This window comes from Ranitomeya variabilis, chromosome 6, assembly GCF_051348905.1.
Source record: "Ranitomeya variabilis isolate aRanVar5 chromosome 6, aRanVar5.hap1, whole genome shotgun sequence".
In the NCBI taxonomy this organism is placed as follows: domain Eukaryota; kingdom Metazoa; phylum Chordata; class Amphibia; order Anura; family Dendrobatidae; genus Ranitomeya; species Ranitomeya variabilis.
The window spans coordinates 356,268,839-356,294,310 of NC_135237.1; positions in this window are offsets into that span (position 1 = coordinate 356,268,839).

The window sequence follows — 25,472 nt, forward strand, 5'->3', positions numbered from 1 at the left end:
TATATATATATATATACTGTATATATGTTTTCCCGAACATTTGAGCACATAAATCCATTAGATGTCGGTTTTGCAAACCTGCGCGAAAATCTCGCAGTACGGATGCCATACGGATTACATACGGAGGATGCCATGCGCAAAATACGCTGACACACCCTGACTACGGATCAATATTTTGGGAACATTTCTCCATATTACGGCCGTAGTACGGACTTATAATACGTGGCGTATTGTCTTACGCCAAGTGTGAGGCCAGCCTTACTATTGATGGTGCATAGGCTGCATCTATAGTAAAAAGTTGGTCACACTTGTCAAACACTATGTTTGACTAGTGTGACCAACCTGTCAGTCAGTTTTCCAAGCGATGCTACAGATCGCTTGGAAAACTTTAGCATTCTGCAAGCTAATTACGCTTGCAGAATGCTAAAAAAACCGCGAAAAAACAGAAAAAAAACGCAAAAAAAAAAAGCGGATTTCTTGCAGAAAATTTCCGGTTTTCTTCAGGAAATTTCTGCAAGAAATCCGGACGTGTGCACATAGAGTTAGAGTCACTGTGACCACAGTCTCTGCCCCATGCTTCATTTGAATATCCCAGAATTCACTGAGATTCTCAAATAAAGCGTTATCCCACAGGAAGTAGGGAAAAAATGCAATAACAGTTAGTGTAGTTAGAGAACAGTAAGAATTTTTGAATTCAAGCATATTAGAAATTAGCTTCAATTACAGCATCAAGTAGATAGGGATTTAGATTAAAATTTCTTTGACCTCCAGACCACCCTTTTAATGTCTTTTAACATTACCAAAAGTGCCGCTTTAATTGACCACTAATCAGCTACTTGGTTTCTAATCGTTTTTTTACATTATTACATTATACCACCATGCACAACAAAGCACACAGTGACTCCGTCTACACCATTATAATGCATGGCCCCCGTCGGCCCAGCCCATACGCCCAAATCCCATTTTTCGGGGGGATATGGGCGTATGGGCTGGGCCGACCGGGCCATGGACTATACACCATCACTGAACGTAGGAAATGAGGCTGTGTGATAGGAGCCTTACTAGCCCAATAGCTTTTTCTATTAAAGGGTTTGAATGTGCCATATTCAAACGAATGTGGCTGAGCTAAAAATGTGTTATGTGGTGAACTATGTATAGTTTTTTTTCTTTATACTGTGTGAAGTAATAACAATAGCCATACACAGCAGTATGGATTTGCATAAAGGCCTCAGTGGTCTATCAGAATTACATGACATTTACTAATGTTTCACCACAGGGCCCGATATTAGCATTTACATGTACAGTATTCATAAAGACTCAGATAATAAAATTCCTGTATGAAATAATAAGCTAAACAAGGTAACACAGACATGAGTATCACACTTCAGCAGCAGTTAGAGAAAAGTTAAGGCAGAGAATTTTGCTAATTAAAACTTATGCTGAAAAGGACTTAAAAATATTAGTAGGCTATAAATGAAATTGTAACAACTAAAGCCAGGCAGCTGCTGCCAAAGCAACGAAAATTCCGGGATGCATGCCAAAGGGCAACAGGGGCATAAAGACACATGAAAAAAATTAGACTTACTTTTGTACAGTATAATTAGTCAGGCTGCCTTTGGCAAAAGATATATGATTTACGCCTCTCAAGTATTAGTAAGGTAAAAATGGGTTCCCTAAGTTCAGAGAAAGGCAGCATTACTATAGGATGGGTAAATTCTGTTGCGAGCAGTTATTTAGGTAAGAAATTATGGCCTAGGGTGACTTCAAAGTGGATCTGTGATTTAAAGGACAGCATAAAGTATTGTCCTGCTATTACAAAAAAGGCAATTTAAGCCCTATTCTGGCTACTGGTGCTGTCCAGAACAAAGAAAAGATCCATTTATATATCAAAAACATAAATCTTCTTTATTAGTAGTAATAAAAACAAAGATTACAATTAGGGAATGCCTGATAAAGGGAACACTAAAGACTCCTGACAATAATCATTATGCTGAAATATATTATATGAAGTATTCAATACATCTGGGACTTAAAATATATGAGATACAGAATGATAAAGTCAAGTGACTCCCTAATGTAGTAGATTACTATGCAACACAGTCAAAAAATTCCTGTTACCCTGGGAATTTGTGCAAAAATATCTAGATTGTGGATTCAAATAAAGCGTCATCCCACAGGAAGTAGGGAAAAAATGCAATAACAGTTAGTGTAGTATTCAAAATCAACATAAAAAGAGAATATTGCAATAGCAGTATATACTGATGCTAATAATATACAATGCTGAAAAATGTAAGGTAATTACATATATGCATAAAGCAGGTCATAAAGGTTGAGCTCAGAACAGTATAACAAATGTACTGCTCAGTGACAAACATGACATATCCTCATATAGAGTGAAATACTAATGAGAACATAACCAATATATAGACAAAAGATGTGACAGCATATATAGCATAGTGCGGAAACATATAGTCACATTTACATATGTAGAGTTTCTAAACTGCCGTCATATTAACCTGAAGATAATATAAAAGCAGAGAAGACAGAAAGAGCCTGTAGCTCCCTCACCCCGACGCGCGTTTTGCCAATAGCTTCTTCTGAGCCAAAAGGGCATAAAGAAATGTTGTTTGTTTGGCTAATATGCGCCATCAGAAGATATACCAGATGCATGAGTTTATTGTATACATGAGGGAAGTGTTTTCTTTTCTTCGTCCTGATATTCTCCACCCTTTAGATATGTATGTATGCTAATTTAAAGAAACACTCCCATCATAGTTTTTATCATCTTAATATATTGCAGTCAGCATATTGCACTGTGTTCATACCATTGCTCATTTTGCCCTTCTACCCAGCTAAATCTTGTCTTTTCCATTAGGTCTATGACATCATGTGACTAAAAAAAGACTAGCTGAATCCTTTTGTGCTCTATTTGGAAACGGGAAGTCTCTTTTCCCTGCATGAGTCATGGGTCATTACAAAATTACCTGGCAGCAGCAGGAGTGGACCAGCTGAGTAAGGAGTTGAAAAGGGGAATGATTCATGCAGGTAAAAGGGACTTCCTGTTTCTACATAGAGCATACAGCAGGGGTGTCAAACTGCATTCCTCAAGGGCTGCAAACAGGTCATGTTTTCAGGATTTCCTTGTATTGCACAGGTGATCATTTAATCACCTGCACAGAATGATTCCAGCACCTTGTGCAATGTGAAGGAAATCTTGAAAACACGCATGGTTTGAGGCCCTCGAGGAATGCAGTTTGACACCCCTGGCATACAGTATATGAATACTTTTATGCCCAATGATAATAAAAGTATTCTTTCAGTGATGCCTTTTTTGGCTAACTAAAAAATAATATTTTTGGTTAACCAATAAAGGTATCACTCCGAGAATACTTTTGTCATCATTGGGCATAAAAGTATTCAGATCGATTTTTCTGGCTAACACAGTACCACAATATAATTTATTATTGTACATAGAGCAGAGAAAGGAGAAGAATTATCGGGTAGAAGGGCAAAATGAGCAATTGTAAGTACACAGTGCTATATAATATGACTGAAATATATAAGGAAGAGAAAAACTTTGATGAGATGAGTGCTTCTTTTGGGCATCTGAAATAACGCCCTCTTGTCCACAATTTTAACATCAACTGATATTATTTTGCCTTTTACAGGTGAATGGCAGATGAGTTGCTGTCATTAGGTCAATACTGAAGGAATGCCAAAGCTGTGCCAATGACTGCTATGGTCATGTGATTTTACCCTGGGCATGACATTAGCTGAAACTGAGGAACAACAGAAATGGTGATTTACATGCAAAATTATATTTTATGGTAATTCACTGGAATTGCCAAGAAATCAATATTGCAAGGGATTTATTTTTCTATTTTGAGTCCAAAACTTGAAAGCCCTTTTATCGTAATTTAAAGTGAGAGGTACACTTTTAATTATAATGTATTTTTCTTTTAATCAGGAAAGCACAGAATGACTTTTAGTTTGATAACATTCCCGTTATTTGGTAACTGGAGTGGAAGCATACAGTGATATAATTATTAGAAGTTAATTAGAACTTAATCCCAATGGTTTGTACTTATGATTATGTTTGCAGAAAGCATCCAACTGTGACGGGTGGCATGGTACATCTCAAAACTCAGATGATTGTTCTTGAGCCTCACTGCAACTTCTGTATTGATTTCTGAAGCAAACAACATATTTCTGTTATTCTTTAATGCACTGATTCATAGATTTGGTCTTCGTTGATTCAAGACTTTATATGAAAAATGAACTACTTGTACATAATACTATTTGGATGATTAAACATACTTCATAATTGTATCTTTAGGTCTACAAAAGGTTAATAGGTTGCCGTCTTCTAGAGAACGTTTCCCTATATGCAGTTTGCTTTAAAAAAAATCTAAATATGCTTTTCTTACCCTCCCTGAGTCCAGTGCTGTGTCAGTCAACTGGTTGCCTATTGATGACCTCTTTTTTTCATAAAACTGTGTTTTTTTCTACAAACACCATGTTATTGGATATCTAAGATGTTAGTAAATTTAGATTAGATTGCAGATGCTTGAATAAGGGGGGAGGTTATCCTCGAAACCTTGTGCAGGTGAGCAGGCATCGATCACCTCGATTGCAGTATCTCAGCATGCAAGATTGAGCACAAAGTGTCAAGCAGATTAAAATATTTTATCAACAAATTGTGTATTTGTATTTTCAATTATAACTACAGTTGAAGAAAGATTTATTATCTTGTGTCTTCATTTATATATGATATGAATTAGAATGAGACTGTTCAGACACACTAAACAGCGAGTCCTCATAGCACAGCACACATAGCGCACACTGTCAGGATTACTTAGTGCAGGCAGCGAAACCATGCGAACATGTGCCAACAAGTATGTGATATGCATACTTCCAGCCACAGTCTGACTAGACATGTGTGGCCTTGCTTAATCCAAGTGAAATGAGCAAGGCCACAAACATCTAGTTGGAAGGTGGCCAGAACTATGCATATAGCATACTTGAAATCTCATGAGCGCCCGCTCTTAGCGCTAGCACCGGAGAATCCTGACATTGTGTGTCTGCATGCTGTGAGTATTTACAAGTCTGCAGTCACATACAGTGACTGCAGACTTTTGTGCCAAACTTGGACAACCCTTTCAAAGAAGTTTGACTTTGCACAAAATTCATGAGCTGTATGCACCATTCTGATGAGCTTGGAGCAAAAAAGTCAGTAAATAAGGCAAGACAAAAAAAAGGGCTATAAGAAAAATTTGTCAAATGATAAATTGGACACTTAGCCTTTATATTTTGAAAGTGTAAGGGTGGAAGTTACTATAACAGAAAGTGTTAATAGAACATTTAGAGAGCAAAAAACAATATTTTGTCAAGGATTGAACTGATGTCACCAGTACTTTCTCCTCCTTCATTTCAAAATGAAAAGGCATACTTTTTATGGTGTTTAGTAGATGTTTGAACTGCTGGAGAATTATTCTAAAGACAGGTATGATTTACCATACATTTGTCAAATTTTTTTTTATATTTTAATTTATATAGCGTCAATATGTTCCGAGGCCTTTTACAATTCAGAAGTACATATACAAACAAAAATGGGGAAGTGGCAAGCTTATGAAGCTGACAGTCCATTGAGGTATGACAAGATGACCGGATTGTCCCATCCTGGGTTCTATAAACGTATCCATGGGCTCAGTGATGGACAAAGGATGAAATCTGTATTCCTCCAGTTGGAGCCATAATGTCTTGGCTGCTGTCCTCCAGCATCTCCTTGTAGAAAGAAAGACATCCTTTTTTATTCCCACAACTGTCCTTCAGGGAATTATCCACAGGTTTGAGAGGAGGTGGGTGAAGGCCGTCTCTCATTGTTCGAGTGCTCAATTAACCTGCATATTTTGTCCTTTAAAGTTTGCAGAACAATAAGCTGCATGGACTGATACAATGGGTAATCAACATATTAACAAACAATGATTGTTAAATTAACCTGTTTTTTGTCCTCCAAGGTTATTTAGAAGAATAAATTGTAGGGCTGATACAGTGGGTAGTCAACAGGCATTCATTAATGTTAACTAAAATTGATTGTTCAATTAACCTGCATCTTTGCCCTCCAAGTTTATTTAGAAGAATAAGTTGTAAGGGCAAATCCAGTAGATAATCAGCAGGCCTTCCAAAAATCAATAAGAAGTCAATATATAACAAGCGTCAATGTGGAGGTTCATATGGCTTTTGCTTTTTGACCTGCTGACTGATATGTCTGGAATAATTAAGAATAAATGCTGCGTTGTCACACATACTTCTTGCAACACATTCCGACTACACAAGCGCAGACTTACTAAATACACTAGGTACTATCTATCTATGAGTGAAAAAATGTAGGAAATGAGAACTGAGAAAAGTTAAATTAGTAAGGGAATATTATAGACTTTCACAAAAAAGATGTGCTTTTTAATCACACTTAAAGTTAGACATTGGGAACTAAACTTATTGTTTTGGGTAGTGCATTCCAAAAAACTGATGCAGCACAAGAAAAGCCTTGGATATGGGAGTGGGAGATTCAGACTATACAAGATGTTGGTCTTAGATCTTTAGCTGAATGGAGAGCATTGGATGGGTGGAAAACAGAGTTGAGGTAGGAAATGTAGGTTGATACTGTAGACCGGGGAGCTTTATGGCTGAGTGTCATATGTTAAATTACTATTGTTTTCTAAAGCAGATTGCTAGCCAGTGCAGTGACTGGCATAGAATGTTCGTATCGGCATAGCAGTTGGAAAAAAAATATAAGCCTGGCTGCTGGGATAGATTGAAAAAGGAAGAGTTTAGTGAAAGGAAGGCCAATTAGTTGCAGTAATGAAGGTAAAAATAAATAACTGAAATCAAGATGCAGACAAAATGTGGCAAGATAGAGTGTAGTTTCTGTGCCAACGTTTCAAATGCTCAGATACTAGACATGCCCTATTTTTTTAAGGGTGAAAGCCCTACTTATGTGATTATTAAAATACAGCTCTGGCAAAAATTAAGAGACCATTACTTCAAAGCCCTGTCATGGGCAGCCCAATCTCCAGACCTGAACCCCATTGAAAACCTCTGGAATCAAGAGGATCATGGATAGTCACAAGCCATCAAACAAAGAAGAACTGCTTAAATTTTTGCACCAGAAGCAGTGTGAAAGAGTGGTGGAAAGCATGCCAAGACGCATGAAAGCTGTGATTACAAATCATGGGTATTCCACAAAATATTGATTTCTGAACTCTTCCTGAATTAAACATTAGTATTGTTGTTTCTAAATTATTATGAACTTGTTTTCTTTGTATTATTTGAGGTCTGAAAGCACTGGTTTGTTTTTTTCATTTTGGCCATTTTTCTTTGTCAGAAAAAAAAATACTACATTTATTGCTTGGGAATTCGGAGACATGTTGTCAGAAGTTTATAGAATAAAAGAACAATTTACATTTTACTCAAAAATATACCTATAAAGAGAAAAAACAGACAAACTGAACATTTTACAGTAGTCTCTTAATTTTTGCCAGATCTGTATATAGTCTTAAATATTTCAGTGTCTGCATAAATAACAGTTATTGGGTTTTAAATTTTGCCATTCTGAATTAAATTCGTAAAAAAATGTCTGTTGCTCTATGCTGCAAGAATAACCTGATTTTTTTTAAGCATCTGTTATCCTTTATAGCATTTGTGTGATTATTTACATTTAATTCCTACATACAGCTTACAAAGATACAGTGAAATTTTTGAGTGTAAAAATAAAATTACCCAAGAATTAGTAATAAATTAAATTTTCTATTAAATTCAATTTGGCAGTAATTAAAATTAGTAATTAAACTCTCAAAGTAATTTTTTACTTTATGTTTTAATTACTCGGTTGATTTTTTTCTCTTTTCAAATCTGCTTGATGTCTCTAACGTAATTACAATGTATCAGAATCAAAAGCTACACAGACTTTTTAATACATTTCACAAAATGCAATCACAAGCTAAATAATTGTGGCAGATAGTATAATATGTATGCTATTTAGAACATAAGGTAAGAAAAAAATTATTATTACAATATTCATTAAATAGATGTAAATTCCTATAATCCCTAACATCCTTAGGGTGTATTCGCCCATGTCAGTTTAGTGGTACTTTTTGTTCCAGTTCCGCACAATTTACAGTATAATAACCAATGTGGCTAATCAAAGCAAATGAAGAAAAAAGAAGACCTGCAGTTTTACAGTACCCACACATCAACCTGCTCTGGCAAGTGTGACTCATCTGTGCTCCATCCCAACACTGTCTAGTCCATGCAGGAGGTGAGAGGAGAAGCACAGTTGTGTTTCATCAGTTAGTTTTACAATATAGTGAGCATGATAAATAAAAAACCCTAAAAACAATTGTGGAATTGAACTTTTTTTGCAATTTCAAAACGCTTAGAATTTTGTTCCCACTTTTCAGTGCCTCACGCGATAAAATGAATAGTGTCATTCAAAAGTAAAACTTGTCCCACAAAAACAACCCCCCATATAGTTAGGTGGAAAGCAAAATAAAAAAGTTATGGCTCTTCGAAGAAGGGAAAGTAAAAAGCAAAAACAAATAATTGCAAGTTCATAAAGAGGTTAAAATTGTAAGTCTGCCCCGAGGTTTTTAGAGGTCTGCTCACCATGTATGATTCTGATTATTGGAGAGTTTTTAAAGAGGATCTTTCACTGGATTTAATTTATTCATACTGAGTATTTACTTCAATTGCCACAGCTCCACTGATTCTAGAACAGTTTTTCTTTTTTCTCTGTTCAAAAGTTATACCCTCCTAATAATAAAGATGCATAATTTCCCTTCAAGCAATTGGGGCATATACCTTATAACTTCCTTTTGGATGTTTTTGTTTTTTCTCCTCTACAATGCCTTCCAATCAAAACATGACTGCTTCATACAGGGGAAAAAGCACATGCCTACAGAGGACACAGCTATTATTTGTCAATAAACTTGGCACTCAACTTAGATGATGTGATGATTAGATTTTAATGCAGTCCACAAAACAGTAGTCGACTAGTGATGACTAGGGGTAGATACCGCGTCTGAACCCAGTGTCCAATCGCTCCATGATAACAACTTCTATGGAGAACTGCTAGGGTGAATACCTACCAACAAACCTTTGAATACGGCATGGCACTCACTGGACCAGTTTATAAAAAAGAGACACTCTTAATCAATGTACTAACCGCTGCATTAACAAGCAGTCGATAAACTGAAGAAGGCCCAAGGGACCGAAACGTCTGTACATTTACTAATGTTTTGTGGACTGCATTAAAATCTAATCATCACATCATCTAAGTTGAGTGCCAAGTTTATTTACATATAATAATGGTTTGGGACACTACTTGTGCACCAATATAGCTGTGCCACAGTTTATCCTCTTTACAGAGGACACAGCTGCAGCCTGGCTCAGTATGCCTTTCTGAAATGAGATTTGTCTTACATGACCATGCAGGAAATCTGCAGTTGCTGGAGCACAGGAGAGGAGTAGCTCTGGAGAGGAAGAGTACTGCTTTAGGATGATGCCATGAGGAAATGGCAATTTTTGTGCCATGTGAGCCAGGCTACAACTGTGTCCTTCTCTATGGGCCTATGCTTTTTCACTTTTATAACATCACTGTGTCTTGATTGGACAGCTTCATAGAGAAGAAAAAGCAAGCAACCACAGTATACGGCCAGTTGAATGAAGGGAAAATGTGCCTATTGGGATTATGTATTATTTGGTGCATTATTTTGGAACAGATGAACACAAGCAAAAATGAAAAATTGTTCCTGAATCAGTGGAGCAATTGCAATTGTAATAGGCTTAAATAAAAAAAAATACTGGGAATAACGCTTTACGGAACTGATCATTTGCATACCACACATTGCATACTGTATACAAAGTCTATGGCTCAAATTTATTAAGATCAGCATTGTTTACAGACGTCTTGATGAAGTGGCATGCTGGAGTCAGAAGCACATGCTTCCTACTGAAATTAGGCATGTCCTATTAGTGGGGTGCACTTCCTTGCATCATGGACTGAAGTAAGATTTGTAGCACAAGGAACACAACAACTTGTCATTGATTTCACAAGCAGTCATCACCAAACCTCAGAACTCCCTGCCCCACCTCAGCTCCATCCCTCTTAGGTTGGCTGACCAAATATGTTGTAAGAACAGCATTAGACTTTCAAAGTGTTTTATACCAGATTTCTGGTGAATACACTTTGATGAATCAGGGCCAGATGTTTTGGAATTAGTACTATTTTCTTTGAGTTGGTATAGACTTCATGCAAAATAACTTTATTTGTTATCCCAATGTTTTCTTATTTCTCATTACTTATACAGCACTCACATACTCCAAAATGTTATGCAAAGGTTATTACTTACACATTCTTGTCCCTGTGCGGGCTTCATTTGATATAGTTACTTTAGACAGTTGGAGCACCCCCAGACGCAGGGCCGCGGGGTACTCGGTACCGGGCCTCTTCTGTCTCGGTCCTGGGGTTGTCACGGTGGCTAGACCCGGTCCGTGACCCTGCTAAGGGGCGTCCAATGAAAGGTGTGATGATGGTGTGCGGTGCAAGGTGCGATGAATAACGAGGACACAGGGTTGCAGTCTCTTTACCTCTTTACTGAAGGCTTCGGGATCCACAATCCAGAGCACTGCTAACAGGGCTGGCTGAGACCGGCCGGTCCGAAGGCACATCCAGAGTTCCCTTTGCAGGTGGAAATCAGTGCCTACCTTCTAGCACCTGTTTGTTGTAGTACCTCCCTGCTGAGCACCACGGGATAGTCCTCACAATTGTTGTGTCTGTTTCTGATGTTCTTTCTCTCTCCGTCCCCCAGATGATATAGCTAGGATGCACCAATACTTCCTCGGCGTTCCGGCCACCGGCTACGCGCCTCAGTAGGATGTTGCCTCGGTCTTAGGGCACAACTCCTACTGGTTCTATTCTCCTTTGTGCTGTGATCTCATTTCTCACTTCTCCACAATAAACCTCGCTTCGTGCCCTTTCTTAGGATGCCGCCGCAACGGGTGCAGGCGCGGCTCCGTAACGATCTGTCCTTTTCGCTAGGCCACTGTCAGGATCCCACCCCTGACAGAGACCCCCCTGAATCTTCCCAGGAACTCCCTCTCTCACAGGATGTTGCCTGGGCAAAACCCAGTCAGCTTCTCCCTAACTTCCTATCCGACCCCCAGTTTTACCAGAGTGTGAGGCGTGGCCTAATACATAGAACCCTTTGCTCCCCCTGGTGGCCAGAGTGTGAAGTATAATGTGTGACTGTGATACCTGGTCAGGTGAACTCCTTTAGTGCAATCAGACGTGACATCACTCCCCTTAGTGGCGGAGCGATATCACTGCAACGACCAGGACTCTGGGGCGCTGCACACACACAAGGGACAATTTCACAGGAAATTAGTTAACTGTGCTGCAATACTCATAGGAAAACAAGTAGATGCAGAAAATATCAATGTCACATACATGTTACTCATGATTACATTTTTAAGAGAATCTGTCAGCAGGTTTTTGATATGTCATCTGAGGACATGAGAAAGGGATTAAAACGCCAAATTCAACGATGTCTCACTTATTAGGCTGGGTTCTGATGTATATTTACAATGAAGGTTTTATCACGAATATATCATTATTGTTGTGACCAGCTTGCACAAACCAATTGCCCAACTCCGCATCCTCCTGTGATAAGCAGCTTACTGTCAATAAACAATGTAAATACAGAGCCTGGTGTGAGAAGGATTAGCTTTCTCAGCTCTGCTTCATGCTAAATCTAAGAACTCTGATTGTTTCACAACTGCTGAACCCAGTACACCAAGTGATACATTGTTGGATTCAGGGTCTCTTTTCCTACATCATGCTGCTCTCAGATGAGGTAGCACAAACCTGCTGACATATTCCCTTTAAGCCTAGGACACCAATGCTTATGATAGCACAGAATGTTTATTTGCATTCTTGCAGTTTGTGTTTCCCATACATTTTCAAGGAGATTGAACTCATGTGACTGTGAAGGATGTCCATTACATCAAAATCTGTGGAAAAAACTATTTTCAACTCTTTTAAAAGGGGTTTTATAAACCTCATTCACACTCTGCAAAAAAACGATATATTTAGATCATGCTGATATTTCAAATAGATTTTCCCACTTCAAAACAAATGGTCAATGCATAATCCACATGTAACAAAATTCATGGGAGACTATTGCATATTTATTTATTTTTGTTAATCATAATTCTTCTTTGCCTAAAATTGCACAAAATGTATCATTTCATATTTATGTCTGAGTTTAATTGAATAAAAGACAAATACAAATTTTTTAGACTCCAATAAGTACAGATTCAAACAAGGCCAAAGGAATAAAAGTGTATATATGTAATCAGAGTATGTATTTATCTTCTGGCTGCTGTAATCACCCACATCTACCATCCTTTCACAAACTCTGTGCACTCTATCCCTATGAACCTCTCTCTCCTACAGTATGTACAGCTCTCATGCTCTCTTCATAATGTTAAACTATACTGATCCATTCACTCCCATCATACAACACAAGAGACTCTTTCATAAATCACTTTCCACGCATATAGAAATATACGTGCCATTGACACCCTGAAACTTATGATGAAATTGCAGTCATCTTTGGCCCCAATATCCTCCCTCTCATTTCCTGACTGGATGAAGCTGCACCACGTACACTAGTGGCTACAATTTTGTCATTTTTTAAAGTTTTTAGCATGCATTCATACAAATTGATTATAACAATAAGGCCACAAGTAGTGTAAGGTTGATTAGAACACTTCTACATAGAAAAAAGGTTACCATAATACAAAATATCTCATTACTGCTATAAGAACAGCGAAATGACCAAATCAAAATATCATTTCCTAATATGTTAATTTCATGTTATCCCTATGTGTTCTTTCTTTAGTAGCGTGCAGGGTATCCTTTAGCATCGATAACAGCTTTCCATCTCCTTTGCATTGATTCAATAAGACTTTTCAGGTTCTGTGGTTATAACATGGTAACAGGAACTGATAACAGCTGCAATCAATGCACTCTGGAAGACAGTCTTCCTTTGGCCTTCTTCGAACATAACGCACTCCGTCACTACCAAAAAATGATAATCTCGTTTCATCACTCCAGATTACTTTCTTCCAGTCTTCAGTTGTCCAGCTAAGATGTTCTTTGGCCCAGGAAATTCTCTTCTCTGTTTAAGATTTAGGAATGTTATTTCCTTTGCATTCGTGCTTTTAGACCGGCATCAAGTAATCGGCAACGTACTTATCTATCTGACACCAAAACTCCTCCACCGTGGAAGAACTGGTTGAGTTCCTTGGCTGATGCTCTTCTGTTTTGCAAGGCTAACTTAAAGGGCCACTGTCACCCCCTCCAGCCGTTATAAACTAAAAGAGCCACCTTGTGCAGCAGTAATGCTGCATTCTAACAAGGTGGCTCTTTTAGTTTTTGATTCAGTTAATCCCTCAATAAAGCGTTTTAAAGTTTGCCACAAATACCTGACTTTGTACCTGGAGGCGGTCAGAAGCCTCCTCTGTGAATCTCCCAACGGCCGTCACTCTTCTCTTCAGGGGCGATGGTCGCTGCCCCCTTCGCGCTGTTTCTTCTTAAATCCGGCGCCTGCGCTGTGCGTGCCTGCCTGGGGCAGGCGCAGTCTTCATTGTCAGTCACAGCTCAGATGCAGGTTGCCGCAATATACACTAATCCTCACCAGCGTTTGTAATGAGGCAGCCGCAAATAACAATGCTGGAAGGCGGGGGAGCAGGGGAAGTGTCCGAGATGGGGAGCGCCTGAACAGCGCAGTGCGCATGCCCAGGAATGCCAGCCCCGCACTGTGCATAATGAATAACAGTGCGGGGCGAGGATTCAGCAACAGGGTGGCCACACTGCCCGCACAGTGCCGGCCGTAAAGTGAAAGCAGAGCACAGCGGTTACGTCACCGCTGTGCTGTGCTTTCACTTTACGGCCGGCAGTCAGTCAGTGCGGGAAGCAGATGGCAAGGGACCTGACGGACACCGGAATGTGAGTATGAACTGTTTTTTTTTTTTTACATTTACGATGGTAACCAGGGTAAACATCGGGTTACTAAGCGCGACCCTGCCACTGTGAGACGGTACCCTAATGGTCACTACTGTCTGCTGATTCTCCTAGATCTCTCAGCATTCAACACTGTGAATCACCAGCTCATCCTCACTATGCTCTGCGCTATAGGGCTCAAGTACACTCTTCTCTTCCGGTTCTCCTCCTATCTCTCTGATCGCTCCTTTACTGTATCTTTTTCTGACTCATGTTCCTCTCCCCTTCTTTTTACTTTATCGGTTTATCGGTTCCTCTAAGTTTTGTCCTAGGCCCCCTCTTTTTCTCCTTGTACACTGCCCCAATTGGACAAACATTCAGTAGATTTGGATTTCAGTACTATCTCTATGTTGATGACACCCAATAATATACATCTTCTCCTGACATCAACCCTGCATTACTACAAAATACCAATGATTGTCTTTCTGCTGTCTCTAGCATTATGTCCTCCCTCTATCCAAAACTGAATCTTTCTAAAAATTAACTCCTTCCCTCCACCAACCTACTTATGACCAATAATGTCATTTTCATGGGTTGTTCCACCATTACTCCCCAGCAACATGCCCGCTGTCTTGGTTTCGTATTTGACTCAGACCTTTCCTTCACTTCCCATATCTGATCACTCACCTGCTTATGTAAACTACACTTCAAAAACATCTCTAGAATTTGACCTTTTCTTACCTTTGACTTGGCAAAAACTTTTGTCTGGACTATTGTAACTGACTAGTAATTAGTCTCCCTCTTACTAAACTCAGTCCTGAATGTAGCAGCCAGGATCATATTACTTTCCAACCACTACACCAATGCCTATACCCTGTCAGTCATTGCACTGGTTGCCCAGACGATACAGAGTTCAATATACCATATTTGTCAGACTATGAGAAGTACTTTTTTCACTCAAGTTTTGGGGGAAACTATGTGGTCCGTCTTTTAGTCCTACGTAGCTTACGGGGGTTGCAGCATTAGTAGAGCAGGATCACAGGTGGCAGGGTCCCTTCCTCAGGAAGCTCGTGATGGCAGAAGTAGTGCAATGCTGTGGGCACGGTGTCAGTGGTGATGCAGAGCAGAGTGCCTTGCTTTCCTGGCAGCCATTCTCCCAAAGTTATGGGCCACCGGAGGCGGCGCCTGTCCAGAATGTGATTTCGGCAGGCCAAGATCTCAAGCGCTGCAGGAGGATGCCATTTCCCTGAAGCCCATGGCTTCAGGAAGATGGCTGCTGGAGGTAGCGCTTGCGCAGATTGAGATCTCAGCCTGGCCGAGATCCCAGTCTATACAGGGGCAGCCTCCTGGCCGCTGGAAAAGCAATGAACTCCGCTCTGCCTCACCACTGACACCAAGCCCATGCATCTGCTCTTCCCCACCACTGACAGCATGCCCACAGCATTGCATTGCTGGGGCACCCATTTCTCCCACCAAGGGCCTGCAGCATTGCCCCACTTCTGCTGCTGCTGCTGGCTACCTGAGGAAGGGACCATGCTTCATGTGACCCCGCTCAATTGCCGCTGCTCCCAGGTAAGATGCCTTAAATTCAAACTATAAGACGGACCCCCATGTTATAAAAAATCTTTCTTTTCCTATTTTCCTCCCCAAAAATTTGGGGTGCGTCTTATGGTCTAGTGCATCTTATAGTCCAAAAAGTATGGTAAACTTATCACTCTCCCACAAAGTGCTCCACGGTTCAGCACTTAACAATATATCCTCCATCCTCTCAGTCTACCACCCTACCAGTTCCCTCTCTTCTGATAATGAATTAAAACTAAAATCCTCAATAATCTATACCTCCTATTTCCGTCTCCAAGACTTCTCACATGCTGCATGAATTCTTTAGAATGCACTACCTGGGACAATTCAATTAATTTCCAATACCCATAGTTTTAAGCATGTCCTAAAATGCATTTATTTAGACTGGCCTATTGCTGCAGCTCACTTATTTAACTATCCCCAATTTGCCAACACAAAATTTTCTTCAAAATCATGACCCTCATAGCATCTGTTCATACACGCTCCATGCACTTAACAGACCTCTGTGTTTGTACTGTACACATACTGGCTGGTGACCGATTCAGGCAGCATTCTCTGCATACCCTATTTAGTATAAAATGGTTGCATCATACAATTTAAGCTCATTTTATCATTTACCTTTCATGTCTCTCCCTATTTCCTCGTAGATTGTAAGCTTGTGAGCATGGCCCTCACTCCTTTTAATATCTGAGGTATGTTTATTCTGTAATGTCTTTATTGTCTGTACAAGTCCTTGCTAAAATAGTAAAGTGCTGCTGAATATAGTGATATGTTGGTGCTATAAAACTAAAAAAATATTATTATTATTATTATTATTATTATTATTATTATTATGAACTGGTTTTCTAGTCTACTATATATAATAATGAAAGGTGTTTATTTTCTCTAAACTCATTAGGGAATTTGACTGACAAATGTGTCTTATATTTTACATTTTGCTACCTTAAATATCTGTAATCTATTTTTAAATTAGTTAATTAACCTCTTTAGGAAAGGTCTACAAAACTTTAATTCACTTTGAAAACATTTTGTCAATCATCATTCTCGTTTGCCAAACAGTCTGCTTGTCGATTCTCATTAACATTCATAGTTATGAAATGTACTTTTGACTGATGATAATTTTCTATAATTGAGTGTGATAAAAAAGCATTAATACCCATGGACAGTTCTTTTTTACTATCCTTACTGGTTAAAAAATTTGCATTGTAACTTGAATGCGGTTATGCATTTATAGTGCTTTACACATTTTTTTAAGTTATTTGCTGATCACAATATCTTCATCAGTCAGGAACCCTACTGATCTGGTGTCATCTTCAATTACAGAGTACTTTCACAGGTAATTCCTTAGCTTATTTTCACTGTGTCTGATTCTCCTTTCAGAAGGTCTAACCCTATGTGCACACGTTTCGGATTATTTGCGGATTTTTCGCGTCTTTCCGGACGTGTGCACATACCCTTACCATACCAGGAAATTACTGTGTGTACACAGTTGTAACAACCTGATCTAGGGTACGAATCTAAATTGAGGAAGACTAGGTATTAGGAGGATTCAGAAATGGTGTCACATTAGAGCTGTCTTAAAGGGAATCTGTCATGAGTTTCTTGCTACCCCACCGGACAACAGCATAATGTATGGGCAGAGACTCCGATTCCAGCATTGTGATACTTACTGAGCTAATTGTTGTAATTTTGACAAGTCATTGTTTTATCTACCGCATATCTAGCAGTTCTCTAAATGTTGAGCTCTGTGTAAACCCGCCCACACCCCAGATAGGAAGCTTAACCACAATGGCATAAACCGCAAAAGCGTAAGAGTCGGTTAAACAGAGAGAATTATATTTCATTAAAAATACCAATCTTTGGGAAATGGCAAAAAATCCAGGTGGGAAAAATAGCCCCACACTTATTGGCAGTAATATTTAGATTTCTCAAGGGGTGAAAACTCAAGGGTCAGATCTGTCTTATATATTGGGTGACATCAAGTATGAGGTAAAATATGGAATGAAATAAAAAAGAAAAATGAAAAGAGAAAATAGAAGATAAAACTCACATTGGAACCGGAAGTCACATAAACAAAATATTATTAAAAATTCCTTTCCTTTTCCTTTTACTCCCTTCCTTATTTTTTCTCTCTATCTCTTTCTCTCTTTTTTTACTTTCCCTTAAAATCATAAATTGTGCAAATGGCCATATGAGACAAGTGCCCTAATTCATCAAAGCACTTACGCTAAAAAACTGGCATAACAAGCTTTAAAAAGTCTCAAAATTTAAAACATTTCTGCGCAACATAGTGTTGCATAAAAATTTTGCAAATTTTCACATTTTCACATCAGTGTTGGCCAGCTCTACCAAAATGGAGCACTATTTTCAAGAAAACACAAAGAGGCACATGCCACTGAAAAGATACACCGAACCCAATAAATAGAATGCCCCTCTTAATTAATTTGGCACATCTTAATTAAGTCTTAATGAGTCAGGGCCAAAGTGTGCTAAAAATTAGCGCTCATGATAGCTAGATACAATAGTCTAAGTCAAACTATCAAATGCGTCAGAGCCATGATAAGATGTAGTGTGCATGCACAAAAAGTACTATTCAAATAGGTAAGATATGGTGGATCAATGACACACATACACACCAGAAAAAAGCTGTATGCTGCGCTAATATACTGTTTAGACATATACCGTAATACCTCATTTATATGTAACTGTAATAACGTAGTAGATTGAAATATCGTGCTAATAGAGTCTATATGCTATATTTCCACATATGTGCCTTGACATGAATATTTGAATAAAATAAGTATACCAACAAAAAAAATAGTTAATCAGTAAAGGGGAACTCAAATATAGTGGAATATAGTGAAAAAAGCAAGTGCAATTGCAGAGAGCCAGTATATGGCCAGAATGAATAAAATAGTGGGGGGACATTCCTTTTTTTTAATCATGCTGTACCAAACCTCTTTTAATTGTATTAGCTCCTTTTTTCATACAAAACTCGACTTAGTCAATTAATTAAAACTATTAAGTATAGCATAGCTAGTAATCCTCTTGGGTGCTTCTTTTTTCTTGAGAAACGATTAATACTTTATTTGCATGTTCAGTTTTACATTGTTACATAGTCTTTTGTTTTATATATTACATTTATACGATGTTTTAATGATGTATCTGCATTGGAAATAGGTTCGTACTTGACAAATGTTCTAGTTAAATGAATCTCAGATTGCAAATGGTGACAAAGGATGGCAACAGAGGAGCTGAAGTGCTGCCAGTATGTTCAGGAGCGTGAATCTTCCTTCTAGCAAAGTGGAAAATAGAGGCTTCACACTTATTGCCATGGGAATTGTCTAGCAAAAGGCTGCTGAGGAGATGCACTTGTGCTGCCCTCGCCTTTATCATGGGGGACCTGCTGCATCCTCTTGTGAATTTGTGTCTGGACATGGTATTGTAAATATTGCTGCTTATTTTTTCTTTTTCAGTGATGTCTAAAGGCTCATTCAGACTTTCGATTTTCACATACGAGTGCTATCTGTGATTTTCATGGATTGCACTAGTATCTGTGATAGTCTATGTCCCATACATGTCAATGACTTGGAAATCATGGAGATGCATGATTTTGATCCAAGGGTCTAGTCAAAATCATCATTGCAAGTCAATGGGTCCGTGAAAAAATCAGACCACACTCGGTTTGATTTTCATGAACTGTCGGAAAGAAGGTGGATAATTTTTGCGTTCTCCATGTACGAGAAAATGTCCTGACACTCAGACCACACTCTGATCTAACTGTACTCAAACTCTGATCATATGTCACTCTGTGACTGTACATAAATAGGGAAAGAGACCCTGCACTGTCCCTATTGCTGGGCTCTAACTATCCCTGCTCTCAAAGGTACCTATAAAGTTGAGGAGGTTTGGGCCAACCAGCCTTACTGTTTTCCTTTTATACCTAAGCTGCCTCCTCCCTCTCTCTCAAGAGGCCTGGGACAGAAATGCTGGTGTATAAACATGTATGACAAACAGGGATAATGAAAAGCAACTAACATATAAAACATCAAAGGCAGAGAAGGATGTAGGGAAGGGTAGGAATGTACAAACCAAATGGGAATAGGACAACTAGGAAAGCATACACACAAAAACACCATGCAACAATCTCCAGCAGCAACAAAAATCTCCAACTCAGTACAGCGAGTGACTCCAAGAAGATGGGAAGTAGAACTTTCAGTGGCAAGGACGAGTAGGTCTGGCCAGATTTTATTGAGAGAGGAAATTACCAGGTCAGGAACTGCTGTGAGATGGAGCTGCAAGTTTCAAACCAGCATAGGTTGGGTCATTAAGCTCTTCAGCGCAAATTGAAATATAATCCATTTAATATGAAGCACAAATACACAGGCTAAATGGAGGATCTGCAATTCACAATACTTAGCAATTTTCTAACCCCAGATTTCCCAGAAGGACTTGACCCACTCATGACATCAGAGTCTGATCAAAATATTTGGTCTTTGTAGAGATACAGGGTTACTGGGTACTCTCATCAGCTGTCCTGGCTGTCTTTAGAGAGACTGCATGGACTGGGGCTCATACAACTGAACACTTGATCTCTCTTCTGGTGGGCAGAACACTACTCAGACAATACAGGGTGAGGAAAAAGCAGTGTGGCAATAATTTATTGAATCACCAACACACAATATCATATAGAACACTCCCAGCAAATAACCAAGTTGGTGCAAATTACAGAATCTCACCCTTCCGCTGACTCACCGGGATTACAGCTGCTTTCAGTGCCGAATGCCACCACCAGTGGCTCCTCATTTTTGGTGGCCCCCCAGTGAGGAGGTAACAACAAGCTTAGGAAGCTGGCAGTGTATGAGGTCAGGTGACTTGATTGTCCCAACCTGGAATCTCTAAATGTCTTTTAGGGTTCAGTGATGGTCAATGAGGCACCTCTGTATTTCTTCAGTTGGAGCCATGATGCCATGGCTACTGTAATGTAGAGTCTCTCTAAACACAGGCAGATCCTCCTTTTTATGGGTCACAACTTATCATTCAGTCATTCCACCACAGATTTTGGGGAAGGTGGTAGGAGGCCATCCATCCCTGCTGGAGTGTTCAAACAAACATGCATGTATTGTCCTTCACATTGCAGAGCACCAATGTGACAACATATTAACAAACATTCAGGCATTGTGCCTTTGTTTCCCAAAGATAGTAGAACAATATTAGGACTGCAATACCAGGACAGATAAAATAGGTAATTGGCAAACAGTCAATGAATGATAGCCATTGAACATAAATTCAATGAAAATGAGGGTCAACAGTCATTCTCACATGAACTCTAAAGGTACCGTCACACTCAGCGACGCTGCGGCGATCTAGACAACGAGCCGACCTAAACTAGATCGCTGGAGCGTTGCTATTTAGGTCGCTGTAGAGACGTCAAACACAGCAACTCCAGAACGATGCAGGAGCGATCCAGTGACGTAACGGCGACTCACTTATCGTTCTCGCTGGTTGATAGCTCCATGTCTGGCATTGCTGGTGTCGTTGCTTTTGATGTCAAACATGACGATACACGCCGACCTAGCGACGAAATAAAGTTCTAGACTTCTAGCTCCGACCAGCGATGGCACAGCGGGATCCAGATCGCTGCTGCATGTCAAACACAACGAGATCGCTATCCAGGACACTGCAACGTCACTGATTGTTGTCGTTCTCGTTGCAAAGTTGCTGAGTGTGACGGTACCTTAGCTCTAACTCGGCCTACTGAAATAATATATCTGGATAATTCAGATTAAAAGTGCTGTCGCCACAGTCCTTTTTCTCGTATCTCGAAAAATCGGACATCTGAATGAGCCCTAATAGAAACCTCTAAACAATGTCAAGTTTGAGAATCAAATCAGTTGTCTGATCTCAATATTGTGATCATCTTTCTATTTATGTCTAATGGCATTCCAAAAGACAGGCCTTTTTCTTGTTTGGAAGCTATTTGGGAATTCATCAGATAATAAGGTTTTTATTAAGGACATCTGCCATGGCAGGAGCTGGGGTTGATATTAGATACCAAAGAGATCCATCTTCCCGTGAGTTAAAGAATCTCTCCCATCTACATTTTTTATCAAATGCCTGTATATATGCATGTAATGTAATGTGAATTTTTTTAATATACTTCCCTACCGCTGCTCTCTGCAGTGTTTATCTTCGGCTTCACTTCTCTGTGATGTTACAGCAATTGAGATTAGCCAGCTCACCCTATGCTCTATGCATGACCTGGATGTCTCTTTTACAATGAAAGCCTATGAAGCCTTGTTCCCACATTCCATAGGCTTACATTGTAAAAGCCACTTCCGAATCACGCAAAGAGCAGCTGGACCTCTCAGAAAGCAGAGGTAGCTGATTATATTAATACACTCACATGTAGATACAGGTGCTTCTCACAAAATTAGAATATCATCAAAAAGTTAATTTATTTCAGTTGTTCAATACAAAAAGTGAAACTCAAACTCAAACAGAGTGATCTATTTCAAGTGTTTATTTCTGTTAATGTTGATGATTATGGCTTACAGCCAATGGAAACCCAAAAGTCATTATCTTAGTAAATTAGAATACTTTATAACACCAGCTTGAAAAATGATTTTAAAATCTGAAATGTTGGCCTACTGAAATGTATGTTCAGTAAATGCACTCAATACTTGGTCGGGGCTGTAAGACTTAATCATTAACATTAACAGAAACTAACACTTGAAATAGAGCAGTACCTGTATATACAAGTTTAATTTAAAAAAATATAGATGGGTGTACTTCTTTAAAGTACTTGCCATACAGTGGCATTTTTCCATCATAGGCCCCCTCACTCACCTCTACAAAATTTCACAGGTTCAAATTCACTGGTTACAAAATACAGTTTTGCAACGCAATATACTTGTGGTACATGCACCAATGAGTTTAACAAAAAATGTAAGTTTTTTTATTTTGCTTCTATATTGGACTACTGTATCTTTCCCAAAAATCAAATTCACCCTGATTGGCAAATATTGCAGCAAGAAGCACTTTGAAAAAGGTATGTGACATCTATGCTACAATTAAACTAATCACATAGAAGTATGAATAAATTCACAGAAATCCCATATATAATGTTCCAGGTTCCCAGATGCCCAGTTCATGCATGAAATTTCACACTATCTAGTATATACATGTGCTTTGCTGTCAGGTTTCTGGAAACAAGCAGAACACCAAAGTGCGAGGCATTCAGTAGCTTTGCCTTGGCTTGTATGGTTTATTATAGAGCATTCTTGATAAAAGAGTATCTGCAGCAAGAGCATTTATGTTCCCCACAATTCAATATTTGTGCCAGAAATGTAACAAAACACAGCACCTGCACAAACTATGACACCAACTGCTTTCTTCAGTGTTCATTTGTTGGGATTATTTTGTTTCTCATAATTTCTCATTGTGTAAAAGAAGGAAGACTGTACATGTATTATATGGAGGTGGGAAAGGTATAAAATATGACGTGTGTGTCAACATAGGTCTTAGTAAATAGAAATTCTTAATAGAGTGAACAAAATGCTTAAATCCAAGGGAGTGTCTGTAACATTTGGGATAATATGGGCCCTTTTCATATCATAACCTTTGTGTATGAAATCCAAGACAAGGAGAACACTGCTTAGACAGGTGTACTGCACAATATGTTATAGGTAGCGGTGCAAACGCACAACCAAAAGGTCAAGTGAAGGTCAAATTAAGCCGTAGCAAGCAACAAATAAAACATGCACTAAAATGTTTCTTCTTTATTGGAAAATTAAAACATAGGGTTTGCATGGGTGAATGGAATGAAATCATCATAAAGAAGGACCTGTTACAGGACGAGTTGGCCAGAAACGACCGTTGTCCTGCAAGCATTCCATTTGCCCCTGCAAACCCTATCTTCTAATTTTCCAATATAGAAAAAATGTTTTATAGGACGGCGAGTGTATTTTTTCCTCTACTTTTTTTGTCTACTTTTTCCTGCTATAGTAAAAAGATGGTCACACTTGTCAAACGCTATGTTTGACAAGTGTGACCAACCTGTCAGTCAGTTTTCCAAGCGATGCTACAGATCGCTTGGAAAACTTTAGCATTCTGCAAGCTAATTACGCTTGCAGAATGCTAAAAAAAACACGAAAAAAACGGAAAAAAAACCGCAAAAAAAAAATGCGGATTTCTTGCAGAAAATTTCCAGTTTTCTTCAGGAAATTTCTGCAAGAAATCCGGACGTGTGCACATACCCTTACTGGTTCTTTATATTTTTGGTACTCCTTAACCTTCACTAATTCACCTTATTTGAATGTGTCTCAGTTTCTCGCCAGGGTTGTTGCATCTCTCCTCAAACTTTTCTTACCCTTTGTTGGTAGTGTGTCGCAACCTCCCATCTGGTTCTTCAAGAGGTAGAAGAAACCTCTCAATGGTCTTTTAAGGAGCCAGGTCTGAGGTGTAGTTTTTTAGGTGTGTGACTAGGGCCTTTCTAGTCTGTGCAGGGACCAGTTGGGTGTAGTTGCGGCATTTCCTGTTTTGATATTATTGCCAACAGGTGACTCGCATGCTTGAGATTTCCAGCAATCCTGCAAAGATAGGAATTGCATTCAGAATTTTGTATATGTTTCATAATAGTAACGATTTCGACACCTGATGGGACTTTTGAAGACAGAGTGGTAAGAGGGCCAAATGATGTGGTGCTCTTGATGTTCTTGTATTATTTTGTTAAAGGGACCCTATAGTATACAGCAGAGAAAATAAGTATTTGATACACCGATTTTGCACGTTTTCCCACCTACAATGAATGGATAGGTCTGTAATTTTTATCGTAGGTGCACTTCAGCTGTGAGAAAAAGAATCTAAAAATAAAATCCAGAAAATTCCATTGAATGATTTTTAAATAATTAATTTGCATTTTATTGAATGAAATAAGTATTTGATCACCTACCAACCAGCAAGAGCTCTGACTTTTACAGACCTGTTAGTTTTCCTTAAAAAGTCCTCCTATTATGCACTCATTACCTGTATTAATTGCACCTGTTTGAACTCATTAGCTGTATAAAAGACACCTGTCCACACACAATCAATCACACTCCAATCTCTCCTTCATGGCCAAGACCAAAGAGCTGTCGAAAGACACCAGGGACAAAATTGCAGACCTGCACCAGGCTTGGATGGGCTACAGGAAAATAGGCAAGCAGCTTGATGAGAAGGCAACAACTGTTGGCAAAATTGGCAGTGTTTCAAATACTGATTTCCCCACTGTATGTTGTAAGGATTCACTCTCGGTAGGCATTAGGCATTAGACCTTAGCGTTTGTGTAGCGTTTACACAAGCAATGCCGTTTTGGTCCAAACACATGCAGTTTTTATTGGTTTCCACAGGTTGCCCAGCACCAAAACAAACTCAAAAACATAAATCCCTAGCCTTGTACAGGTGCTAACTAAACAGAACAGACCCTGGCTACTCATACACGGCTGATAAAGTGAGCTAGCCCTAGCTCTGTCAAACAAAGCAACTATTTTCCATAGCAACCACTGATACTTGCAGTTCTCTGCACACAGCCTGTGCAGCCTCTTCTCAGAGAGAAATTCTGTCCTGTCTCTCTCTTTCCAGCTCAAACATACATCCAGTCTGGTCAGCTTCCCTCAGCTGACTGCTAAAGACGATCAGCTAGCCTTCCTTATCTACTTATTTCCCTAATGTATTTTATTGTCCCCAGCCACTGCTATAGCAGTATACATGCTGAATCCTATATACTGATAAGGTCTTTGACATTTGTTACTGATATTGCATTCATTTGAAGAAATAATTACATTTA